This window comes from Lissotriton vulgaris, chromosome 1_2 (assembly GCF_964263255.1).
Source record: "Lissotriton vulgaris chromosome 1_2, aLisVul1.2, whole genome shotgun sequence".
Classification (NCBI taxonomy): domain Eukaryota; kingdom Metazoa; phylum Chordata; class Amphibia; order Caudata; family Salamandridae; genus Lissotriton; species Lissotriton vulgaris.
In genome coordinates, this window is record NC_141686.1 from 345919074 (window position 1) to 345943364 (window position 24291).

The window sequence follows — 24291 nt, forward strand, 5'->3', positions numbered from 1 at the left end:
CTGACACCTCTTGTAAATCCTGAGCTATCCAGAATGATGCAGGGCTGTAGACTGGTCGAGACGCTCTCTCCGGTAGTGAGGGAAGGAGATGTCGTCACCCTGTGGTACTGGTTCGTGACCTCGTCCGGATGCGTCCCGGAAAAGAAAGAAAAGAAATAGAATAATCACTGGGGCGTCCGTGCTGGACTTGCAAGGGCCCGGGGAGTGAGGGAAACCAAGTGCTCAGTTAATTACAGCCGGTCGACGTGCTCGTGAAGGGGGGGGGTTGTTTGACTGTACAATATTTACACTGGGTCTCGAGATTTCTTCGGGTCACTCCTCCCCACCCAGCCCGCCACAGTACCCCGTACCTTGTTCAGCCACGCTCCTCCCGTGGGACCGTGGCAGGGCGAAGCGCCAAATCGGTGGCCTCCTGGCTTGACGCTCTCGGCTGGGCTCCTTCCGCACTCCTCTCCTCATCCGACACTCGACTCCACTGCTCTCCGTCTCCACTCCAACACACCTTCCGCCTCCAGGGAAACGCCGTCCGTCTTCTCCTTCTCTCTTCCGGCATTTGACTCCTCCACGCTCGCAGGGGGTGGAGCCACGCCGTCGTGTATTCCGCAGTTAAAGGGGCCGTGTTCTTCCGCCGGTACACAGCTCCACACACTGTCGATCTCCGTCGTACCCCAGTTTATTAGACCAGTGTCATCAGTCTGTGCAGGGACGGCAGGGGGGGTCCGTGGTATAGCCGACCACCAATCCGTAGGTACAGCAGCAGAGGCATCAGTCTGTGTAGGGACAACAGAAAGGGGGGTCAACGGCAGAGCAGACCACCCGTCTGCGTGCACAACAGCATTGTCATCCCCTGCATCCGCCACCCCGTCACAAGGGCGTTCCAGGCAGCCGCCGCCTTCACCGTAAAAGAACTGCCCCCTATTCTCTGAAGCTTAAAGCGAAGGGTCAGAGCATAGCAAAGGGACCAGGACCACAAAGGACGTGCAGGAACATAAAAAGAAAAGCGGCTCTGTAAATTGAGAGGACCACGATCATGCAGGGAGCGGTGTGCCAAAATCAAGGATTTAAATTTGACTCGCTCCAATATGGGGAGCCAGTGAAGAGAGCATAGCTGTTGTCGGATACTGTTTCTAGCCGGAATGCCCAACAAAAGTCTGACTGCTGTATTTTGAACCACCTGCAGTTTTTTCAGCAGGTACCCAGGAACACCTGCATAGAGGGTATTCGCATAGTCCAACCTAGAACGGATCAGAGCACAGGCAACAGCTTTCCTCGCTGCTAGAGGGAGGAGTGGGAAAATCTTCTGAGGGTTTTAAGCAGGCCAAAACAACATCCAGTCAGCTTGTTGATGTGTGTTGAGAAGGAAAGACGTTCCTCAAACCAAACCCCCAAGTTTTTTGCTGCATTCCATGATGAGGTGGGTGAAGGAAACTCAGGAGGCCAGAGCTGCTCTCTAAAATTAAGGGGAAATTTGCCAAAGAGCAGAACCTCCAGTTTTTTCTACATTATATTTAAGCTGCGCCTCAGCCAGCCATTTAAAAATAGAGGACAGACAGTGTTGAACCGGTAATACAGTGTCCGCCTCTTTGTCCCAGGTAAAAAGCAGCTGGGTATCATCTGCATATGCCATCACCTTAGCCCCCAACTCCTCTGCCAAATAGACCAGCGGGGTCACATAGATGTTAAAAAGAAGGGGGCTAAGTGAGGAACCCTATGGAACACCGGTTGTTACCGGTTGAGGGGAGGAGGAGGATGATGGGATCCAGATCTGCTCGGCACGCCCATCCTGAAATGACCTAAACCAGTCCCACACGATGCCTGACAGACCGATCTTAGCCAGACATGAGAGAAGAAGAACATGTGGGACCGTGTCGAACGCCGCCGAGAGGTCAAGCAAAATTACGGCACTCCCGGATGGCTTCAGCCACCTCCACCAGCACAGTTTCACAGCACCAGCACCGCCTCCCAGCTGCTGACCCTCCCACCCACGATTAGAACCCTTCCTCGCTCCCGAGACCACTGTGACCGCCTGGACCCTCCTTCAGCACGGTTGCTCCCCCACGCTCCAGCCTGGTATCGTTTAACCTCCTAGCGCTGCATTGTCTCAGATAACCTTTCTTTGTACAGCGCTACACGATCGCTTCATAGCGCTGCACTGCTGAGATTAACTTAACTTAATTATTTAATTAATTGGGCTGCTCTGTGTATCTGACTCATTTAATCAGCGCCGCACTGTCGCTCTTATTTAATTTTTAACGCGACGTCGCTGAGGCAGTTATTTTGCATTTAAACTTTACTCAGCTGCTACTGCGTGTAAGGCTCTCGCCTTTGACCCTCCATTTTGCGTTGTTGTTGTTGTTGCCGCCCCTCCTCCCGCCACCGCCTCCCAGCTGCTGACCCTCCCACGCTCCGCCCCCTCCACCATCCATTTATGGCCAATGGCCCCACGCGCAGCGTCCACGCGCTACGGCCTCGCCGAAGGTGCGCCAAAGGTAAGCCCGTCTACGCCCGATGGCGCCTGGACCGCGCCCAGCGCCAGACCCCCTGCCCCTCGCGCTGCCCAGCCCCCCCGCGTCACCTACGATGCCGCCACCCTCCTAGCCCTTAACCCCGGTCGCGCCCCCAACTGCGTCCAAGCCGCTCCTGGATGCACCCATGGACCGTTCTCCTGCCTCTCCTGCAAATTTAGCGGCACCGACAACATCTCCGCTACGACCACAACACAGATTCCCGACCCCAACCACCTAGAATGCATCCTTCTCAACACCCGCTCGGTCCACAGGCACGCCATTGACCTTTGGAACCTACTAGACACCATCTCTCCTGACGTCGCCTTCCTAACGGAAACATGGATGAACGCTTCCTCCGCCCCTGACATCGCCATCGCTATCCCTGACGACTATAAGATCACACGCAAGGACCGCACCGACCATACAGGAGGTGGAATCGCTATCGTCCATAAGAAATCAATCCGCATCTCAACCAGCTCTGACGCCAACCTCGCTAACTCCGAACACCTTCACTTCCAGATCCACATCGACCCCAAGACCACACTCAGAGGCACCCTCCTCTACAGACCACCAGGACCCCGCGCAAAATTCAGCGAAGACATCACGGACTTCATCACTCCACACGCGCTCCCCTCCAAAGACTACATCCTTCTGGGAGACCTCAACTTCCACCTTGAAAAGATCAACGACCGCAACACCGCCGCCCTCTTGGACAACCTAGCCAACCTCGGACTTAAACAACTGGTCACCTCCCCCACCCACATCGCAGGTCACACACTTGACCCCCTCTTCACCTCCAGCAACCATGTCTCCTTCAGCCACACTACGGATCTCCTCTGGACTGACCACAGCTGCGTTCACTTCACCTACAACAAGCCGAAACCCATCATCCACCTCCAACCAACTCTACAAAGAAACTGGAACAAAATCACCACGGAGCAGATCTCCACATCGCTCCTTCAAACCTCCCCAGCCCCCTCTTCTAACGCCAACGAAGCCGCCTCCAACCTCACCCTTTGGTTATCCAACACCGCCGACACCTTAGCACCACTGAAAAAACGTCAACACAAACTTGGCATCAAGAAGGCCTCATGGTTCAACAATGACCTCAAGAAGTCCAAGAAACTGTGCCGCTCCCTTGAAAAGGCCTGGAAAAAAGACCCATCCACCAGCAACAAGGACGCCTTCAAAAGCGCCATCCGTACTCACCACCAACTGATCCGAAAAGCCAAGAAAACAGCATTCAAGGATCGACTTGACAACAACGCCCACAACAGCAAGGAACTTTTCAACATCGTCAAGGAATTTTCCAACCCCTCGGCCAACTCCAACGACGTCACCCCCTCTCAAACCCTCTGCAACTCCCTAGCCTCTTTTTTCCACAACAAGATTGCTGACATCCACAACAGCTTTGACATCCAACCCGGAAGCCAACCCACCCTACCATCAGCTGACCATCTTCCCCCCGTTAACACCCTTAACGCCTGGAACCCAATCTCCACTGAGGACACCATCCGCCTGATGAATTCCATCCACTCTGGATCCCCCACAGACCCATGCCCTCACCACATCTTCAACAAAGCAGACTCCGTCATAGCTCCGCACCTCCGAGACGTCATCAACTGCTCCTTCAACTCCGCTACCTTCCCAGAAGACTGGAAACACGCTGAACTCACCGCCCTCCTGAAAAAACCAACAGCAGACCCCAACGAACTCAAAAACTACCGCCCCATCTCGCTTCTTCCATTCCCGGCCAAAGTCATCGAGAAAGCTGTCAACAACCAGCTCGCCGCCTTCCTCGAAGCCAACAAATCACTCGACCCCTCACAATCTGGCTTCCGAGCCAAACACAGCACTGAGACCGCCCTCATCGCAGCAACAGACGACATTCGAACCCTACTGGACAATGGAGACACAGTCGCCCTCATCCTCCTCGACCTCTCTGCAGCCTTCGACACAGTCTGCCACAGCACCCTTTTACAACGCCTCAGAAACATCGGAATCCAAGGAAAGGCAATGGAATGGATCACCTCGTTCCTCACCGGAAGAACCCAGAGAGTCCGCCTCCCACCATTCAAGTCCGAGGCCTCTGAAATCATCTGCGGCGTACCACAAGGATCCTCACTCAGTCCCACCCTCTTCAACGTATACATGAGCCCCCTCGCGGCCATCGCACGCCAACACAACCTCAACATCATCTCTTATGCGGATGACACTCAACTGATCCTTTCTCTCACCAATGACCCCAGCACCGCCAAAACTAACCTACACGAAGGAATGAAAGAAGTCGCCGAATGGATGAAACAAAGCCGTCTGAAACTGAACTCAGACAAAACAGAAGTCCTCATCTTAGGTAAATCCCCCTCTGCATGGGACGACTCCTGGTGGCCGGAAGCCCTCGGAAATGCACCTATCCCGACAGACCACGCACGGAACCTTGGCGTCATCCTGGATTCTTCACTCTCAATGAACAGACAAGTCAGCGCCGTATCCTCTTCCTGCTTTAACATTCTTCGCATGCTCAGAAAAACATTTCGCTGGATCCCCACCGAAACAAGGAAAACAGTCACCCACGCTCTAGTCACGAGCCGACTGGACTACGGAAACACCCTCTACGCAGGTACCACCGCTAAACTCCAGAAAAAACTACAAGTAATCCAAAACGCCTCAGCCAGGCTCATATTAGACATCCCACGCTACGAACACATCTCTGGTCACTGTTAGAACTGGCTATTTCTGGTAGGCTAAGGCTGACGCCAAAGCCAGGCAGAAACCACCAATCTAGTCAGGGCAAGGAAGTCACACGCCAAGATAACCCCTGCTCACCCCCTTGGTAGCTTGGCACGAGCAGTCTAGGCTAAACTCGAAGGCAATGTGTAAAGCATTTGCGTCAGCGCACAATAGCAACAACATACTAGGTACATCACAAAAGAGACTCCACACAAGGTTATTATAAAAATACCCTTTGTATTGTAAAAGCACATCAGATAAAATCACACATATACATGGTGCCAATTGGCACGGGCAATATTCACATGGGATTATTCACAAGACAGGGCCACATGGGCCACTGTCATATTCAACACTTTCCGAAATAGAAATACTTGTCAGAAATTAGAATAAGCATATAAAATCACTGTAGCACAAAGTAACAGTTATGAATCACATCCAGTAACTACTGGGAACAGGTAAGTACACACTACGCAACCCTAAACACCTTAGGAGCATGTCACGCAGGTACCCAGGACCTCACTAGGACCACCTGTACTAGAAAGAACAACCACCTAAGGATGAAATCCACTTAGGGGTATAAATCAGAACACCCTACCCATGATGCATGAATATACATTCAGAGGAGTAGTAAAGAAAGAAAACACATGATGTATAGACCTACACATTCAGCGGTGTTAAGGACAGAGCACATGATGTAATCACAATACATTCAGGGGTGCAGCGCAAGAAGACACATGATGACTAACCATTCAGAGGTGCAGCGCATGAAAAGAAAGACACATAATGCATCAAACATTCAGAGGTGTCAAGAGTAAAGCAATAGCGCAAAAATCACATGAGGCCTAAAAACCTTCAGAGGTGCAGGAATAACACATGATGCAAAAGATCACATTCAGAGGTGCAATAACCATACCATTGCGCAAACTCGCATAAGCCACCACCTGTGGCAGTCCCTAGGCCAATGGCCTTGTTGGGGCTCAGACGCCCTGAGTCTCAGTGTCAGGGTGCGCTGCCATGCAGCGCCAGTCTCAAAGTTCAAAAAGCCTAAACGTGGCAGGTGCCCACTAAGTGCTGGGCACCTGGAGAACAATAAAACTGCGCCAGGGCCCTCACTGGCCCTTAGGCGCCAACTGCGCCACTGCTGGAGCCACACAGGCTCTGGGCATAGCACATGCCTCAGACGTTGGAGCCACCGAGGCTCTAAAACACTGGTGCCCCTGGAGCCTCACCGGACTCTAGCCCTCACACTCGGGGGCAGGAAGGGACGAGCACCGACAATATGCCCCGAAGTCCCCCCCTCTCGAAGGTGGCCCTCTCGGGAGCCAAACGGGCTCATAAACATAATGCGGCCCCTCTGAGCCTCTCTAGGCTCATGCGCGTTGGGGCGACCCACTGCCAACTGGGGCCGCCCTTGAAGGCTTTGCAATGCGTTGGGGCGACCCACTGCCATTCGGGGCCGCCCTTACTCGGCGCCTTGACCGGCACCGCACGGAGCTTTCCCCCCCCGCAGCCCTTCACTCACCGGCTCTGCTGCGGGGAGGCTCCATCATCGCGCCGCTCAGCTTCCTCACTCTGCCCAGCCCTCCGCCCAGACTCACCGGGTCTCCTGCTCGGCGGGGGCGGGGCTCGGCGGCCACGGAGGAGCTCCTGCTCCTCTCAGACTCTCCTCGCTTGGCCCGGTCCCCCGTCTCGGGACCGGGACGCAGAGTGGAGCCAGCCAGGCTCCCGGGCAGTCTCTTCTCCCGTTGCAGGGCTCCCTCGGCACACGGGAGCCCTGTTAACCGGCCGCCATCTCTCCGCGCCTTCCTCCTCTTCCCGGGCCCGGCGGTGATCACGAGCGATGGGCCAATCCCATCGCGGCCCTCGCAGCGAGCCTCCCAGTGACGTCGGAGCCTCGGCGGGCCAGGCAGCCAATCCCAGCGCGACTCTCGGGGGCAGGCCTCTTGCAACGGCCAATCAGAGCGCGGCTCCTGTCGGTGAGGGACCAATCGGGTCCCGGCCCCTTCGTTCTCCTCTCCTCGGCTCCTGATCGCCTTCAGGCCCCCGGGCCGCAGCGGTGACAACACGGGGCAATGCCGGGTGGGCACCGGCCTCCATTAAATGCAAAATCAAAGCGCTACTAAGCGCTTGGGCCAGATAAAGCGCTCCAAAACGCTAAAGGGCAAAAACACGTGCCCTCCAGCCCCGGATTACAGATAAAGCGCTATCAGCGCCAGGAATCAAACCATAGCGCCTCCAGCGCTACAAGGACCAAGACGGATTTAAAAGTAAAGCGCTCCCAGGCGCACTCAGCAGCAAAGTCCTCCAGGCACTTCCAGGCTAGAATAAGCCTTGGCAAAAGCAAGCAAGAAGTCCTCAGCAGTCTGCAGCAGGGGACCACAGGCAAAGGGGTCCCCCAGGGATCCAGGAAGGTCCATCAGGTGCCCAGGGCTGGGCAGAGCCAGGGATTCCCCTGAGCTCAAGCAGCAACAGCCCCTGGCAGATTCAAGTTGAAGACAAGAACAAGTTGGAGGGAGACACAGCTCCTTCTTATACCCAGGAATGCCTTTGAAGAACTTCGTGCAAGGGACCCCGAGTACTGGAATGTTTCTGGTTTACGTCTTTCCTGACAGCTTCAGGGCCAGAGGTGACAGTGAGCCGTCAGGAAGGAGAGCTAGCAGGGTGGCCGCCAGGCACGGCCCGGCACCACCAGACGCTCTTTCCTCCCATCTCTGACAGCAGAGGGGCCTCTCATCTATGGCTGTTTCAGACCCCCCTCCTCTGGGGCCTTGCAGACCCTGCAGACCCTGTCCTACTCAAACCGGACAGTCCATCCACCAGCAGGTCCAGGCACTCCTGGGCAGACTCACCAGCCAATCACACGCTAGCACCAACTTACACAAATATACCAACTTCCAAAAGTAGTACTTCCAGACTAGGCACAAACAAGCTGCATACATCATTTTGCAGCATTCATTCTCCCGAGTTGATACATATCAAACTCGACCCCTGCACTCCCCACACAACAGGAACTACCATGGGCATACATATTCCCCATTCATTCCTATGGGAGGGCAGGTCACTCACCCTTCATACAGAGAGCTCCAGCACTTTACACTGTACCACAGTGAAAAAAGTGCGCAGAGGCCTAGAATCACCAACACCAGGTTCCAGAAAGAGGCTAGGAAAAAGCAAAAAGTCTAGGGGTAAACCTGCCCAAAGGGCCGGGTCCAACACAGCCCCCTTCCAGCCAAAACGCAGGGTAGACCAATCACTCCACTGATGGGCTTCACTGCTTTGGGCGACAAAAACCACGGACACGGACCTGCCCGGCAGGGACAACCCCCTGGTTTTTCGCCACTCTGAACCTACCTGGTTACCTCTAAACAATAACTCTCTGACACAACTAGGACACCCCACTGGGGCTCCCTAGTCATCCACAGCCAAGACCATCCAAATCACAGGTCCTAACCAATCCACAGAGCGGGGGGCAATAACCCCTGGCACACAATAGCCGTTCTCCACTCTCTCTCTCAGTGTAGCTACAACTACCACTGATCCAACAACCTAGGGTCCACACCCCCAAGCTGACCAGAGGTCTCGGGCAAGAATGCCCCACCCTACCTCTACTTCTGGGTTTCCGCACCCTCACAGAGAAGCACTCACCAGAACACAACTCTCCTACCAGATCAGGACCTCACTCCATCACTGGTCTACCACCTGGAAACTATTTCACTTCTGAGGTACAAAGCCCACAGCACAGTTCCTCTTCAAGCAGGTGGGGGGACACAGCACACCGCAAAGCCCCCTTTCCTCTACCTTAGTGGAAACAACAAACTGCAGGTGAGCCCCAGAACACACAGCAAGGGCAGCCCCCCTCAGTCTCTTCAGCTGATCCACTTGGGCAGAGATTCCTCTTGACCTAGAAGTTTCCTAATCTCCCAACCTAAGATCTAAACCCTCAGGTTGCACCGGGGTCAGAAGTAAGGACACAGTCCCTCTGCGCCCCCTTCCAGTTCCATGACTACAGGCCCAGTATGTCTCAGGCTAGACAGAGCACACGCCAGCGGCGTATCAGCGACACACTCTCCTCCAGTACTCCCTATCACAGGGTGATTCTCAGTATGTCCAAGGCTAGACAGAGCACACGCCAGCGGCGTATCAGGGACACACTTTCCTTCAGTACTCCCTATCACAGGGTGATTCTCAGTATGTTCAAGGCTAGACAGAGCACACGCCAGCGGCGTATCTGGGACACACTTTCCTTCAGTACTCCCTATCACAGGGTGATTCTCAGTATGTTCAAGGCTAGACAGAGCACACGCCAGCGGCGTATCAGTGACACACTTTCCTCCAGTACTCCTCCCAGGTCAGGCCTCAACCCCAACCCGGCTTTCCCCCCTCCTCGGGGAACAACCTCCAGAGGCCCCACAAATGGACAAGCACTCTAGACGGTCAAATGCTCAGCGAGCCAGGACTTCTGCACCCTCCACTTAGGAGCGGTACTGCCCAACACTAGGACCGCCGGAGTTCTGGTTACAGACACTCCCCGTCCTCTAGACACAGGAAAATCCTCCTCAAATGACTTGTATGTACAGCCTAGGCCCCTGACCTGGCGCTCCCTTAGGGAACCCTCCGGGCCCTGAGATAGAGTTTCAGGCAAACGCGGGACACACCGTCCCACACTCACTCCGCCTCCGCTGAGACAGGACGTGAGCCCCTACACCCCTACCATCCTACTGGGATCTAGCTGGGCTACACATGAACCTCTTCACCTACACAGGATCATCAGATACACAAGCCACTGCTTTTAGAATCACTCCCTAATGCCACTGCAAGACATCTAGCACACCGCCAGACATCCACCTTCTTGTCCAGTTCCTTTGCAGGACCTCCTGCACACCACCAGAGGTACACCTCTCATGCAAGCTCTTTAACAAAAAGAAAACTCACACCAACTCCTCCAGTTCAGCACATAACTCATGCGCACACTCCCCCCCCTCGGACTGGTAAGGCAGTTTTTACCACCCCTGATTCCTCAACCTGACCACACGTGACACAGGTACCAAACTCTGGGAGCGGGGAATGGGATTTCACACGCACTGGACAAATTTAAGCTGCCACCACTGGATCCTACCACACTGGGGAATCCAGACACACACACTACACTCAGGGAACAACCACCCCCCTGAGCTAGTCTTTTCTCCTCACACTCCTTCTCTCTCCTATCTACCCACACACACACATGAGGATAGGATTTGGGATTGGACACTGGACCCAGCAAGGGATTCCTAATCTATGGGAACCTCCCCCTCTACTGGCGTCCCGCCCTGTCACTTTCTCTCATCTGCCGCTAAACATAAAGCGCAGAAACACATTTGAAAATGACACTCTTGAGGAAAAAAAATCAAAAACAATAATCCCAAACATGTGACTATCTGAAAAAAACAATTGCAGAGTTTTGTAATGTAGCCAGTTGTCGCTATGGCACTGCGCAAACACAAGTTCCAAATCCCACCGCTGCCACCAATGTTAGAACTGGCTATTTCTGGTAGGCTAAGGCTGACGCCAAAGCCAGGCAGAAACCACCAATCTAGTCAGGGCAAGGAAGTCACACGCCAAGATAACCCCTGCTCACCCCCTTGGTAGCTTGGCACGAGCAGTCTAGGCTAAACTCGAAGGCAATGTGTAAAGCATTTGCGTCAGCGCACAATAGCAACAACATACTAGGTACATCACAAAAGAGACTCCACACAAGGTTATTATAAAAATACCCTTTGTATTGTAAAAGCACATCAGATAAAATCACACATATACATGGTGCCAATTGGCACGGGCAATATTCACATGGGATTATTCACAAGACAGGGCCACATGGGCCACTGTCATATTCAACACTTTCCGAAATAGAAATACTTGTCAGAAATTAGAATAAGCATATAAAATCACTGTAGCACAAAGTAACAGTTATGAATCACATCCAGTAACTACTGGGAACAGGTAAGTACACACTACGCAACCCTAAACACCTTAGGAGCATGTCACGCAGGTACCCAGGACCTCACTAGGACCACCTGTACTAGAAAGAACAACCACCTAAGGATGAAATTCACTTAGGGGTATAAATCAGAACACCCTACCCATGATGCATGAATATACATTCAGAGGAGTAGTAAAGAAAGAAAACACATGATGTATAGACCTACACATTCAGCGGTGTTAAGGACAGAGCACATGATGTAATCACAATACATTCAGGGGTGCAGCGCAAGAAGACACATGATGACTAACCATTCAGAGGTGCAGCGCATGAAAAGAAAGACACATAATGCATCAAACATTCAGAGGTGTCAAGAGTAAAGCAATAGCGCAAAAATCACATGAGGCCTAAAAACCTTCAGAGGTGCAGGAATAACACATGATGCAAAAGATCACATTCAGAGGTGCAATAACCATACCATTGCGCAAACTCGCATAAGCCACCACCTGTGGCAGTCCCTAGGCCAATGGCCTTGTTGGGGCTCAGACGCCCTGAGTCTCAGTGTCAGGGTGCGCTGCCATGCAGCGCCAGTCTCAAAGTTCAAAAAGCCTAAACGTGGCAGGTGCCCACTAAGTGCTGGGCACCTGGAGAACAATAAAACTGCGCCAGGGCCCTCACTGGCCCTTAGGCGCCAACTGCGCCACTGCTGGAGCCACACAGGCTCTGGGCATAGCACATGCCTCAGACGTTGGAGCCACCGAGGCTCTAAAACACTGGTGCCCCTGGAGCCTCACCGGACTCTAGCCCTCACACTCGGGGGCAGGAAGGGACGAGCACCGACAATATGCCCCGAAGTCCCCCCCTCTCGAAGGTGGCCCTCTCGGGAGCCAAACGGGCTCATAAACATAATGCGGCCCCTCTGAGCCTCTCTAGGCTCATGCGCGTTGGGGCGACCCACTGCCAACTGGGGCCGCCCTTGAAGGCTTTGCAATGCGTTGGGGCGACCCACTGCCATTCGGGGCCGCCCTTACTCGGCGCCTTGACCGGCACCGCACGGAGCTTTCCCCCCCCGCAGCCCTTCACTCACCGGCTCTGCTGCGGGGAGGCTCCATCATCGCGCCGCTCAGCTTCCTCACTCTGCCCAGCCCTCCGCCCAGACTCACCGGGTCTCCTGCTCGGCGGGGGCGGGGCTCGGCGGCCACGGAGGAGCTCCTGCTCCTCTCAGACTCTCCTCGCTTGGCCCGGTCCCCCGTCTCGGGACCGGGACGCAGAGTGGAGCCAGCCAGGCTCCCGGGCAGTCTCTTCTCCCGTTGCAGGGCTCCCTCGGCACACGGGAGCCCTGTTAACCGGCCGCCATCTCTCCGCGCCTTCCTCCTCTTCCCGGGCCCGGCGGTGATCACGAGCGATGGGCCAATCCCATCGCGGCCCTCGCAGCGAGCCTCCCAGTGACGTCGGAGCCTCGGCGGGCCAGGCAGCCAATCCCAGCGCGACTCTCGGGGGCAGGCCTCTTGCAACGGCCAATCAGAGCGCGGCTCCTGTCGGTGAGGGACCAATCGGGTCCCGGCCCCTTCGTTCTCCTCTCCTCGGCTCCTGATCGCCTTCAGGCCCCCGGGCCGCAGCGGTGACAACACGGGGCAATGCCGGGTGGGCACCGGCCTCCATTAAATGCAAAATCAAAGCGCTACTAAGCGCTTGGGCCAGATAAAGCGCTCCAAAACGCTAAAGGGCAAAAACACGTGCCCTCCAGCCCCGGATTACAGATAAAGCGCTATCAGCGCCAGGAATCAAACCATAGCGCCTCCAGCGCTACAAGGACCAAGACGGATTTAAAAGTAAAGCGCTCCCAGGCGCACTCAGCAGCAAAGTCCTCCAGGCACTTCCAGGCTAGAATAAGCCTTGGCAAAAGCAAGCAAGAAGTCCTCAGCAGTCTGCAGCAGGGGACCACAGGCAAAGGGGTCCCCCAGGGATCCAGGAAGGTCCATCAGGTGCCCAGGGCTGGGCAGAGCCAGGGATTCCCCTGAGCTCAAGCAGCAACAGCCCCTGGCAGATTCAAGTTGAAGACAAGAACAAGTTGGAGGGAGACACAGCTCCTTCTTATACCCAGGAATGCCTTTGAAGAACTTCGTGCAAGGGACCCCGAGTACTGGAATGTTTCTGGTTTACGTCTTTCCTGACAGCTTCAGGGCCAGAGGTGACAGTGAGCCGTCAGGAAGGAGAGCTAGCAGGGTGGCCGCCAGGCACGGCCCGGCACCACCAGACGCTCTTTCCTCCCATCTCTGACAGCAGAGGGGCCTCTCATCTATGGCTGTTTCAGACCCCCCTCCTCTGGGGCCTTGCAGACCCTGCAGACCCTGTCCTACTCAAACCGGACAGTCCATCCACCAGCAGGTCCAGGCACTCCTGGGCAGACTCACCAGCCAATCACACGCTAGCACCAACTTACACAAATATACCAACTTCCAAAAGTAGTACTTCCAGACTAGGCACAAACAAGCTGCATACATCATTTTGCAGCATTCATTCTCCCGAGTTGATACATATCAAACTCGACCCCTGCACTCCCCACACAACAGGAACTACCATGGGCATACATATTCCCCATTCATTCCTATGGGAGGGCAGGTCACTCACCCTTCATACAGAGAGCTCCAGCACTTTACACTGTACCACAGTGAAAAAAGTGCGCAGAGGCCTAGAATCACCAACACCAGGTTCCAGAAAGAGGCTAGGAAAAAGCAAAAAGTCTAGGGGTAAACCTGCCCAAAGGGCCGGGTCCAACAGTCACCTTAAAGACCTCCACTGGCTACCCGTCAATAAGAGGATTACTTTCCGACTGCTTACCCACGCACACAAATCACTCTACAACATCGGACCAGACTGCCTCAACTCTCGACTGTCCTTCTACACCCCCTCCCGCCAACTTCGCTCTTCCAGCCAAGCCTTCGCCACTGTACCTCGCATCAACAAGACCACCATGGGAGGCAGATCCTTCTCATACCTAGCTGCCAAAACATGGAACTCACTCCCCGCTTACCTTCGCCTCACCCAGAATCACCTAGCGTTCAGAAAGCAGCTTAAAACGTGGATTTTTGACAAATAATCCTCCTCCCCTTCCTAAGCGCCTTGAAACCCTCTGGGTATGTAGTGCGCTATATAAATTCTATGACTTGACTTGACTTGACTTGACCTGAACCCTGATTGAGGTAAACAAAGGAGTTAGGGTAAAGAGGGACACATCGGACACCTTGTGGGCCACACGGAAAAGACACCTGGAGAAAAACTCAGTCTAATATCCAGGTCGTCCTGCACAAATAAACCGCCATTGAATGAAAGAGACCCAAAATGTCTTCCTAATCTAGGATGAAGACACAAGGATTCCTGACATAGTGATTACAACCTCCTTCCTCCACGAGGGCAGAGGGGGTCCAGCAACAGCCTTTTTTTTAGAAAAGGAAGGATCTTGGCCTCCTTCCAAGCCCGCAGGACCACCCCTTGCTGAAGAGACAGATTGATAATGGTATTAACCTCAGTGTTGATAACCTCAGCAACTGCTGCCAGTGTCCTCGCTGGGCAGGGGTCGGAAGGTAAGCCTGATTTCAGAAGCTTCAAAATTTTATGACACACCAATGGGTCCACTGTGCTGAATACGGACCAGGTGGGGACTAGACCAGCAGATGACATTCTAAAGGTATCTCCATAGTGCTATTGCGAGGAATAAATGCTGCTTGGATAGCCTCAATCCTATACCTAAAACAGCAGGAAAGGGTGTTGCACCAAGAAGGTGAAGATAGCGACACACTTGCTTGAGCCATCGGGGGACGTGAAGCTCTAACAGCAGCAGTAACTCACTGACCTATTTACATGATATGCATTTTGTGATCTGCGTGGTACACGTTCTTTGCGCAGGCATATTACCCCACTGTGGCTACCTTACCAAGAGTCAAAACTTCCACTAGACAAACCTCTGACAGCTCTCAATAAAGAACATTAATCACTGAAGTTATCTTCACATTTTTATTGTTGCCTGAAAATTACTGGAGACCAGGAATGCAGCAGCAGGTATTTTTCAAACCATAATGCGCTTGCAAACCCGACGCCCCCACCCTAAGTCAGCGACATTTGTTTGCTTGGTGCATGAAGATGAAAGATTCATATACAAGTTTTTTTTTAACATTTGGTCTGACTACTATATGACTGTAAATAACAATAAAGCATACATGCAAACTGTGACATGCTTGCTTTTCTCAATATTTCACTTTGAAAGTATGCAATTGTAATTGTTTAATGGCCGGTGATTTGTATAAGGTCACTGGGAAGTCCACAAGGTTGTCCCTGTCCCCCCCAGAATTTTAGTGTCTCCTACGCCCCTGGATGCATATGTCCAAAAACATGATTCTTGCTCAAAGCTTTTATGTGTGAATATGTGAGCTTTGGAAAGAATATGGCCACAGGTTTGAAGTTGTCACTGTTTAAAGTGTATTGTGATAAAGAGTCAAATCTTTAATATGTGCTGTATAGCTCAACAGAAAGACACATTTAAAGATGGCCGCCAACTCCCCCCCCCCCCCCCCCCCCTCCCCCCCGGCGGTAGTCCGTCGTTCGTGTTTGTGTTAAGGACACCTTTAAAGATGGCCACTCCACCCGCGGGCCCGGTCTGTAGTCCGTCTTCTATGTCCGCGTCGAAGCCCTTTAAAGATGGCCACTCCGCCCGCGGGCCCGGTCTGTAGTCTGTCTTCTATGTCTGCGTCGAAGCCCTTTAAAGGTGGCCGCTCCACCCGCGGGCCGGGCGGTAGTCCGTCTTCTATGTCTGCGCTGGAGCACTTTAAAGAGGGCCGCTCCCTGACACCCTCGCCGGAGGCGCTATAAATAGCTCTGAGCCGGCCCCGGGGGTCTAATCTGCAGCAGAAGCGCGCGGCGTCCACGGTGACCACGTGAAGCCTCCGCACTCCAGGTGGGTGCAGCCCCCCACCCCGGGTCTGACGTCACTTTTAAAGCCCCCCCTACCCCCCCCCTCGTCTGTCTTCATATCTCCGGTGCTCCGAGCTCACGCTGTGCCCCCCCCCCCTTCCGGGGGCTGGTGTCTTTTATTGAGAGAAAGATTGACTTGTGTTAACTTTAGTTTATTGGTTAATAGAAACCATAAAAGCACAAATAACCCCCAGTAAAGAAGTCTAAAAACATGACCCGAGCCCAGGCCTAAAACTAAAGACAATCAGCCCAAATCCAGCAGCAGATGATAAACACAGCGCCTCTATTCAGAGGATCGCAGACACAGCGCTTTATCACGACATATTCAAGGCCTCCTATGGATCCCTCACAGCTGGAATCAACCTGAACATGGCCACATGGGGATTATAATGTAAATAAAGTGCAAAGCTCTGATGCACCCAGCCCCCCTGTCCGAGTCTTTTTAGATCCGCCCATGACACGTGCAGAGACCCTTAACAGGATTTAACTCAGGTGGGTAAATAATCATTTACTAACGCAAAAACATAATCAAAACCCAGGCTTGGGCGCATCCGCTCGACCAGAGCAGCAGATATTGTAGAGAGGGCTTAAGCCTCGTCATATTAAAACTCCCAAAGAGTCCCTCTCCCCGTCATAACATGGACAAGTGTTTATTAAAGTAAAAAGTTAATAAGGTGCAAAGTGACAGGGAGCAAAGTGACTGGGTGCAACGTGACTGGGTGGAAAGTGACTGGGCGCAAAGTGCAACTAGTTCCTCTCCTGAACCCAGGAGCGAAGAGCATGTAGGATCTTGAGGGCCACCTCACCCGGGATAGAGGGTGCACAATTCCTCTCAGGCCTCATGCACCCCCTAGCAGCCTGTCTCCAGGAGCCCGCTGTGCCCAACTGTGCCAGGCTGTTGGCACCCTTCCTGAATGAAAGCGGACTCAGAGAGGTCTTTTACCTCAATCAAGCCTTTAAAATTGTCAAGAAACTGCGCCTGCCGAATGGTCAACTTGATGTTTTGGGGGTTTAAAGACGCCATGGCCGCTGACCGGCAGGTTCTTATTGCTAAGGCTAAGAATTCATGCGGTTGCCGGTCCCCCCGAGGCCCAGTAGGCGCGGCCAGAGGATGGGCACAAATGTCTCCTTTGTCCAGTGGCATAAGTGACCCCTCTCATCCTCCAAGTGTCCCTCTTCCGGCCACTTAGGCTTAAAGCCCAGGCTAGGTAGTAGCCCAAATCTCATTAACATAAGTTTCCTCTTGATGGCAACAGAATATGCTGCTTCGAATAGGGCTGTTGCTGTCTGGCATCGTAGGCGTTTAACACTTGCCACCCATGTGTAAGCTTGGCTAATGCCATTTTTTCCTCCAACCGACTTTTCAACCGGATACATTTGGTCACTTGGGGCCACATTATCAAGGAACAGTAATAACATTATGGCCGCTTTAGCGGCAGGAAACTGCCGCTAAAGCGTCGATAAGGGCCTTGATAATATGCCCTTGTGAATTCCCATTGAAGGCCAGGTTTGATGTCCTTCAGACCAGAACATGGGCTTCTATGGGAATTCAGAAGCGCATATTATCAAGGCCCTTATCGCCGTTTTAGCATCCGTTTCCTGCCACTAAAGCGGCGATAATGTTAACGCCGTTCCTTGATAATATGGCCCTGCTTTCTTAAAAACGTGCTCCTTGTTTCCAGGAGCCATAAATCTCCAAGATTCTAAGTACTGTCCTGTAAATACTTATTGAAGCATCCTTTCACTCTTAGTAAGTTAATTTCATTCAAACCTAAGTTGCCATCGAGTCATTAGGAGCGCTCCTCGTTGTGGCTGCGTTCTCAGAAGGCCCCTGTCTAGCTAAAGATTGCTTTACCAGTGAAACTCAAGTCTGACGTATGCAGACAAGGCCGACCTATGCAACTGAAGAACTCATTATTATTATTGGGACATTTGTAGAGCGCTGCGTTACGCACACCGGCGTGTCCACGCGCTGAAAGTGGGAGAGGCAGCAAGCAGGGGACACAAAAACTGAGCGGACAATTATTTAGTGTAGAGGAATGTTTTAAGTTTCGCTCGGAACCTAGCCTCCTCCGGTTCCAGGCGCAAGTCCGCTGGCAGTTTATTCCAATTAGTTGCCGCTAGGCATCTAAAGGACCTACCTCCCATGCGGGCTTTCTTGATTCTCGGGATCCTCAGTAGGCCGCTCCCTGTGGATCTAAGCGCACGTGTTGGTTGGTACACTTCGATCAATTTATTCAGAGGGTCGGGTGCCCTGCCATTCAAGATACAATGACAGGTGCAGAGGGCTTTGTATTCCACTCTTCTCCTCACCGGGAGCCAGTGTAACTGCTGGAGGGCCGCCTTAGAAGGCGCCCTTTTAGGCAGTCTGAGAATCAAACGCGCTGCCGCATTCTGCAGCACTTGCAGGCGTGCCATGCTTTTTTCTGGAGCCCCCAGGTACAGCAGGTTTCCGTAGTCCGACCTGGCTGTCACCAGAGCATGAGCCAGGGTTTGACGGGCATCAATCGGGAGTAAGTCAAGGACCTTTCTCAATTTCTTCAGAATCCCAAAACAGACTCCCACCACCGATTTATCTGGGGGCCAAAAGTAAGACCCGCATCAAACCACACCCCCAGATTGCGTGCCTCTTGGCATGGGGTTGGGGTTGGTCAAAGGCAAGATGGCCACCATGCCGACGACCAAGCAGACTGGGCTCTCCCCACCACCAGCACCTCTGTCTTGCTGCCATTAAGCTTCAAACAATTGATGGCCATCCATTCGGCAAGATCTTTCATGCACGAACGGAAGCCATCGGCAGCAAGACAGGGCGCGTGCGATAGGGAGATCACCAGCTGCGTATCGTCGGCATATGAAACCAGTTGGAGGCCATGACTCTCCACAATCGAGGCAACAGGCGCGACATACATATTAAAGAGGGTCGGGCTCAATGACGAGCCCTGCGGCACGCCTTGGCCCAGAGACACCCCCCTTGAATAGCAGTCTCCTTGCCTGACTCGAAAGCTTCTCCCCATGAGGAAATCCTGGATCCATCTCAGCGCGGTGCCAGAGATGCCACCTCTGTTCAGACACTGTAGCAAGATGTTATGCGCTACAGTGTCGAACGCCGCGCTGAGGTCCAACAGGATCAAAGCCATAGTTTGGCCTGCATCCACACCCTATCTCAGATGTTCCGTAGCCATAAGAAGGGCGGACTCGGTAGAATGTCGTGGCCTAAAGCCAAACTGCGTCGCATGGAGCAGTCCCCTCTCTTCCACGTGCTTCATAATTTGGGTATTAACCACCTTTTCCGCCACTTTGGACAGAAAAGGCAGGAGGGAGATGGGCCTCAGATTCTCTAATACCTCGAAGCCTAAGTGGGGTTTCTTCCGGAGCGGGAGCACCACCGCCTGGCGCCTTGATGCTCCCTGGAGTGACTGCAGCGCGGTACAAATGCTATTTTACATTACATTACATTACATTACCCCTCAGGCAACTTTCCCGATCCGAAAGAGATGTCAAGGACGTGCCTTATATAAGGCTCCAGAACTTCCAGACTATCTGCCAAGCGTTTAGGTGACACCGGGTCCCACGGGGACCCTGATTTGACAGAGCGACACACCACTACTAGTTCCTCGGGAGGAGGGGTGCGGAAGTATGTAAGATGCCCTGCCGTCTCCGTGTCCCCCAATGCTACCTCAAGGTCAGACCCTGTCGGCGGATTAGGGAAAGTCGAGTAGATCTTCTCTACTTTAGCGGAGAAATATTCGGCAATCCGGTCACATGAGTCCGTTGAGCAACTCTCCGGCTCTGTAGGTGCATTTACCGAGGTCAAAGATTTGTAGATGCCGAAGAGTTCTTTGGCCGAATTTTCCGCCCCCTGGATTTGTCCTGCATAGTAGGCTGCCTTAGACTTTTTTATCAGCCTATGGTGAAGGCGCCTTTTTTCCAGAAACAGTTCCCTGGCCTGGTTATCATAAGACACCCTCCAGACTCTTTCTGCCCGCCTACAGTCCGCCTTTGTTAGCCTCAGCTCAGCACTAAACCATGGGGCTGATCGTTCTTTCCGAGCACATGTAGATGTGCGGCAGAGTGGGGCTGTCTGGTCAAGCGCTTCAGTGATGCGCTGATTCAGGTTAGAGACCGCTGTTTCTATGTCTTCGCCCCCAGGCTGACCATCCCCACTTAAAGCTTGATTAAAACCCTCCACCGAGAATTTAGCCCACTTCCTCCTAAGATAATTAGGGGGGTGCCTGGCTGGCTTTGTTGGTTTTTAAGCTCTGTATGGAGAATGCCACCAAAAAGTGGTCAGTCCAGGGGATGGGCTCTATACCTGACACCTCCACACCTCCCCAGTTAGCATAGACCGGGTCCAAAAGGTGTCCCTGTCGGTGCGTGGGGTCCGATAGCTTCAGATCCAGTTGAAGAGCTAGCATGTCCCGACAGAAGTCCTTGACCCCTGTGTCCTCTGGGCAATTTAGGTGCAAGTTCAGGTCTCCTAATAGGAGGAATTTGTCCCTGCGCAGGGTCGCCTCCATGAGGCTTTCTAGCAGGCTCTCCCTGAACTTTGTGCAAGCCCCTGGCGGCCGATATACCAAACAGCCATTGATCGTCGTGCCCCCGTTGATTTGAATCGTGAAAACGCCCGCCTCACTCTCCACGATCAGCGTGCGCTCTAAGCAACAGCCCAAAGTTTTCCTAAAAATAATAGCAATCCCCCCTCCCACCCCCTCTGGCCTATCCTGCCTAACCCAGGAATAGTTCTCCGGCGTGGCCTCGATAATGTCAGAGTCGGAAAACTGGTCTAACCACGTTTCCGTTAGAAACAGTAGGTCGAACTTTTTATCAGTAATCAGCTCGAAAACGTCAAGTCTGTGTTTACGTAATGACCTCACATTAAGGAGACCACAAGAAAGTGCCTGCTCCGTGGTATCCCGCGGCATGGTAGTAACACGGAACCCACAGTGAGGGCATACCCTATCGTCAATCATCATACCATGCATACATATGGAGGCAGTGCGAGGACGGAAACCAAGGAGTTGATCCTTAGTCCAGTAGATCTTACGGCCAGGGGTTGTCGCCCTAGCCCGCTGTCGGTCGCGGACGGGCGCAGACGGGCTCGACTTTGGCGACACTTCGGCGCGCCTTCGACGCGCCCGCTGCGCTCGTCCGCTGCGCTGCCTTGTTAACATCCGCCTTATATGCCCCAGAGCGAGTGCCTCAGGATGACTAGACCGCTAACCGGTCTCCCCCGCTCACCGAAGTGGCAGTCTCGACCTTCCACGCCCTCCGCGCAAGGTCCATATTATGCACTTACGCAAGAGCTGTACATCTTCACCAAGCATTATTGCGCTGTTAAAAGGCAAATTTGAGTGCAGTTGCTTTCCCTCTAATACTTCCTTTTTTTGCCGCGTAGGAGGCCCTTGAGTCCAGCATAACACCCAGATATGTGTAGGAGACTGTTTTCTTCTGATAGGGCCCTTTCAGCAGAGTTTTCCCTGCTTTTATTTTTTTGGGTCGAGCATTTGAGAACTGTTGTAATTTCTCATGTTGGCTTAAAGCCATCCCCCTGCTTTTGATTTGCTTGTTTCAGTGTCCATCAAAAATCCTTTCTTGCCATTGGTCATTCCTGCCTCTTTTACCCTTCTTTTTCTCTTCCGTTCTTCCCAGCAGCAGGGACTAAATACTGTATCCTTATTCTGTTGCTAGGTATCTGTTCCTTAGGGGACTATTTTTTTCTTGGTTTCCTTCTCTGTTACTGTTTACCTGTGTTCAGCTTCAGAATCATAGCTGCTTAAACTGTAATAAATAATTCCTCCCTCTCATCTCTTCTTAATGTCACAGTTGTATTAGTGCTGCCTGCCGCACCTTTGCCCGCTCCATTGCTCGTATTTTTTATTACTATTTTTGCAATCTGAGATTCTTTTGGTTAGATCTTAGTTTGATTTTGGGCTTCCTTTTAAGGGGGTTTGGGCTTGTTTTCCGTGGAGCCCTTGATTCATTGCGTTTATCGTTAGGTGAGTTGTTACCACCTTGTCCTTACAATGATAACTATTTTTGGCTGTTGGAACACACCATGACTTCCCTAATTAAATGTCCCTAACGCACGTTCTATCTGACTCTGCCGGCTGCCATCCCTCCCCCCACCACAATCCTGTGTAGGTGGGTTTTATGCTTACGCTCCAGAGCATACAGAGTAAAGCAGATATCATGTAAGCATTGCAAAATAATGTACAGTGTAAATAAGAGACCAGGTAATGGACTATTTTGTGGAATCCTGTTGGAACGAGGGCAACAAATTAGAGCTTTTTTAAAGATTTGTTCTTGTTTGAGTCTCATAGCGCCATCAGTGGTACAGCTCATATTCTGAGCTTCCCAAGTCATCCGAGGTTTGCTGCACAAGGTTGCAGGCATTCAGCTATGACCTCAATGGGCCCCAAATGTCCTTTGGCCTGGCTGATTGTGGAAGATGAGCAGCGTAGTTGTCAGTCATGTCATTGCAGCATGTAAGACCCTTGAGTCACTCTTGGATCTGTGGGGATGGGTTCCTGCTCCAGACCATGTTAACATGCCACTGTGCACCAAAGAGCAAGTGCTGTTTGTGTATCGCCACTGTGCACCAAAGAGCAAGTGCTGTTTGTTTTACGCCAGTGGCATCAAAGAGCAAGTTCTGTTTGTGTTACGCCAGTGGCACCAAAGAGCAAGTGCTGTTTGTTTTACGCCAGTGGCATCAAAGAGCAAGTTCTGTTTGTGTTACGCCAGTGGCACCAAAGACAAAGTGCTGTTTGTTTTACGCCAGTGGCATCAAAGAGCAAGTGCTGTTTGTGTATCGCCAGTGGCACCAAAGACCAAGTGCTGTTTGTTTTACGCCAGTGGCACCAAAGAGCAAGTGCTGTTTGTGCACCGCCAGTGGCACCATGTGTTTCACCAGTGTCACCAAAGTGCAAGTGCTGTTTGTGTTTCGCCAGTGTCACCAAAGAGCAAGTGCTGTTTGTGTATCGCCAGTGTCACTAAAGACCAAGTGCTGTTTGTGTTTCGCCAGTGTCACCAAAGAGCAAGTGTTGTTTGTGTATCGCCAGTGGCACCATGTGTTTCACCAGTGTCACCAAAGAGCAAGTGCTGTTTGTGTTTCACCAGTGTCACCAAAGTGCAAGTGCTGTTTGTGTTTCGCCAGTGTCACCAAAGAGCAAGTGCTGTTTGTGTATCGCCAGTGGCACCAAAGACCAAGTGCTGTTTGTGTATCGCCAGTGGCACCAAAGAGCAAGTGCTGTTTGTGTATCGCCAGTGGCACCAAAGACCAAGTGCTGTTTGTGTATCGCCAGTGGCACCAAAGACCAAGTGCTGTTTGTGTATCGCCAGTGTCACCAAAGACCAAGTGCTGTTTGTGTATCGCCAGTGTCACCAAAGAGCAAGTGCTGTTTGTGTTTTGCCAGTGTCACCAAAGAGCAAGTGCTGTTTGTGTTTCGCCAGTGTCACCAAAGAGCAAGTGCTGTTTATGTTTCGCCAGTGTCACCAAAGAGCAAGTGCTGTTTGTGTTTCACCAGTGTCACCAAAGAGCAAGTGCTGTTTGTGTATCGCCAGTGTCACCAAAGAGCAAGTGCTGTTTGTGTATCGCCAGTGGCATCAAAGAGCAAGTTCTGTTTGTGTTACGCCAGTGGCACCAAAGACCAAGTGCTGTTTGTTTTACGCCAGTGGCATCAAAGAGCAAGTTCTGTTTGTGTTACGCCAGTGGCACCAAAGACCAAGTGCTGTTTGTTTTACGCCAGTGGCATCAAAGAGCAAGTTCTGTTTGTGTTACGCCAGTGGCACCAAAGAGCAAGTGCTGTTTGTGTATCGCCAGTGGCACCAAAGACCAAGTGCTGTTTGTTTTACGCCAGTGGCACCAAAGAGCAAGTGCTGGTTGTGCACCGCCAGTGGCACCATGTGTTTCACCAGTGTCACCAAAGTGCAAGTGCTGTTTGTGTTTCGCCAGTGTCACCAAAGAGCAAGTGCTGTTTGTGTATCGCCAGTGTCACCAAAGACCAAGTGCTGTTTGTGTTTCGCCAGTGTCACCAAAGAGCAAGTGTTGTTTGTGTATCGCCAGTGGCACCATGTGTTTCACCAGTGTCACCAAAGTGCAAGTGCTGTTTGTGTTTCGCCAGTGTC

General features: G+C 52.5%; 1 protein-coding gene across 3 annotated transcripts in view; it reads left to right on the plus strand.

Moving 5' to 3' along the window:
- Positions 1-24291, plus strand: part of LOC147736741 (uncharacterized) — a 252304-nt gene that overhangs the window by 54926 nt on the left and 173087 nt on the right. The window contains exon 1 of one of the 3 annotated variants that reach the window (XM_086953457.1): positions 16003-16150. The exons of the other annotated variants lie outside the window; for them this stretch is intronic. The gene's annotated coding sequence lies outside the window, so the exon portion shown is untranslated. Of the gene's footprint in view, positions 1-16002; positions 16151-24291 lie in introns of those variants that run through there. 3 annotated transcript variants of the gene reach the window in all.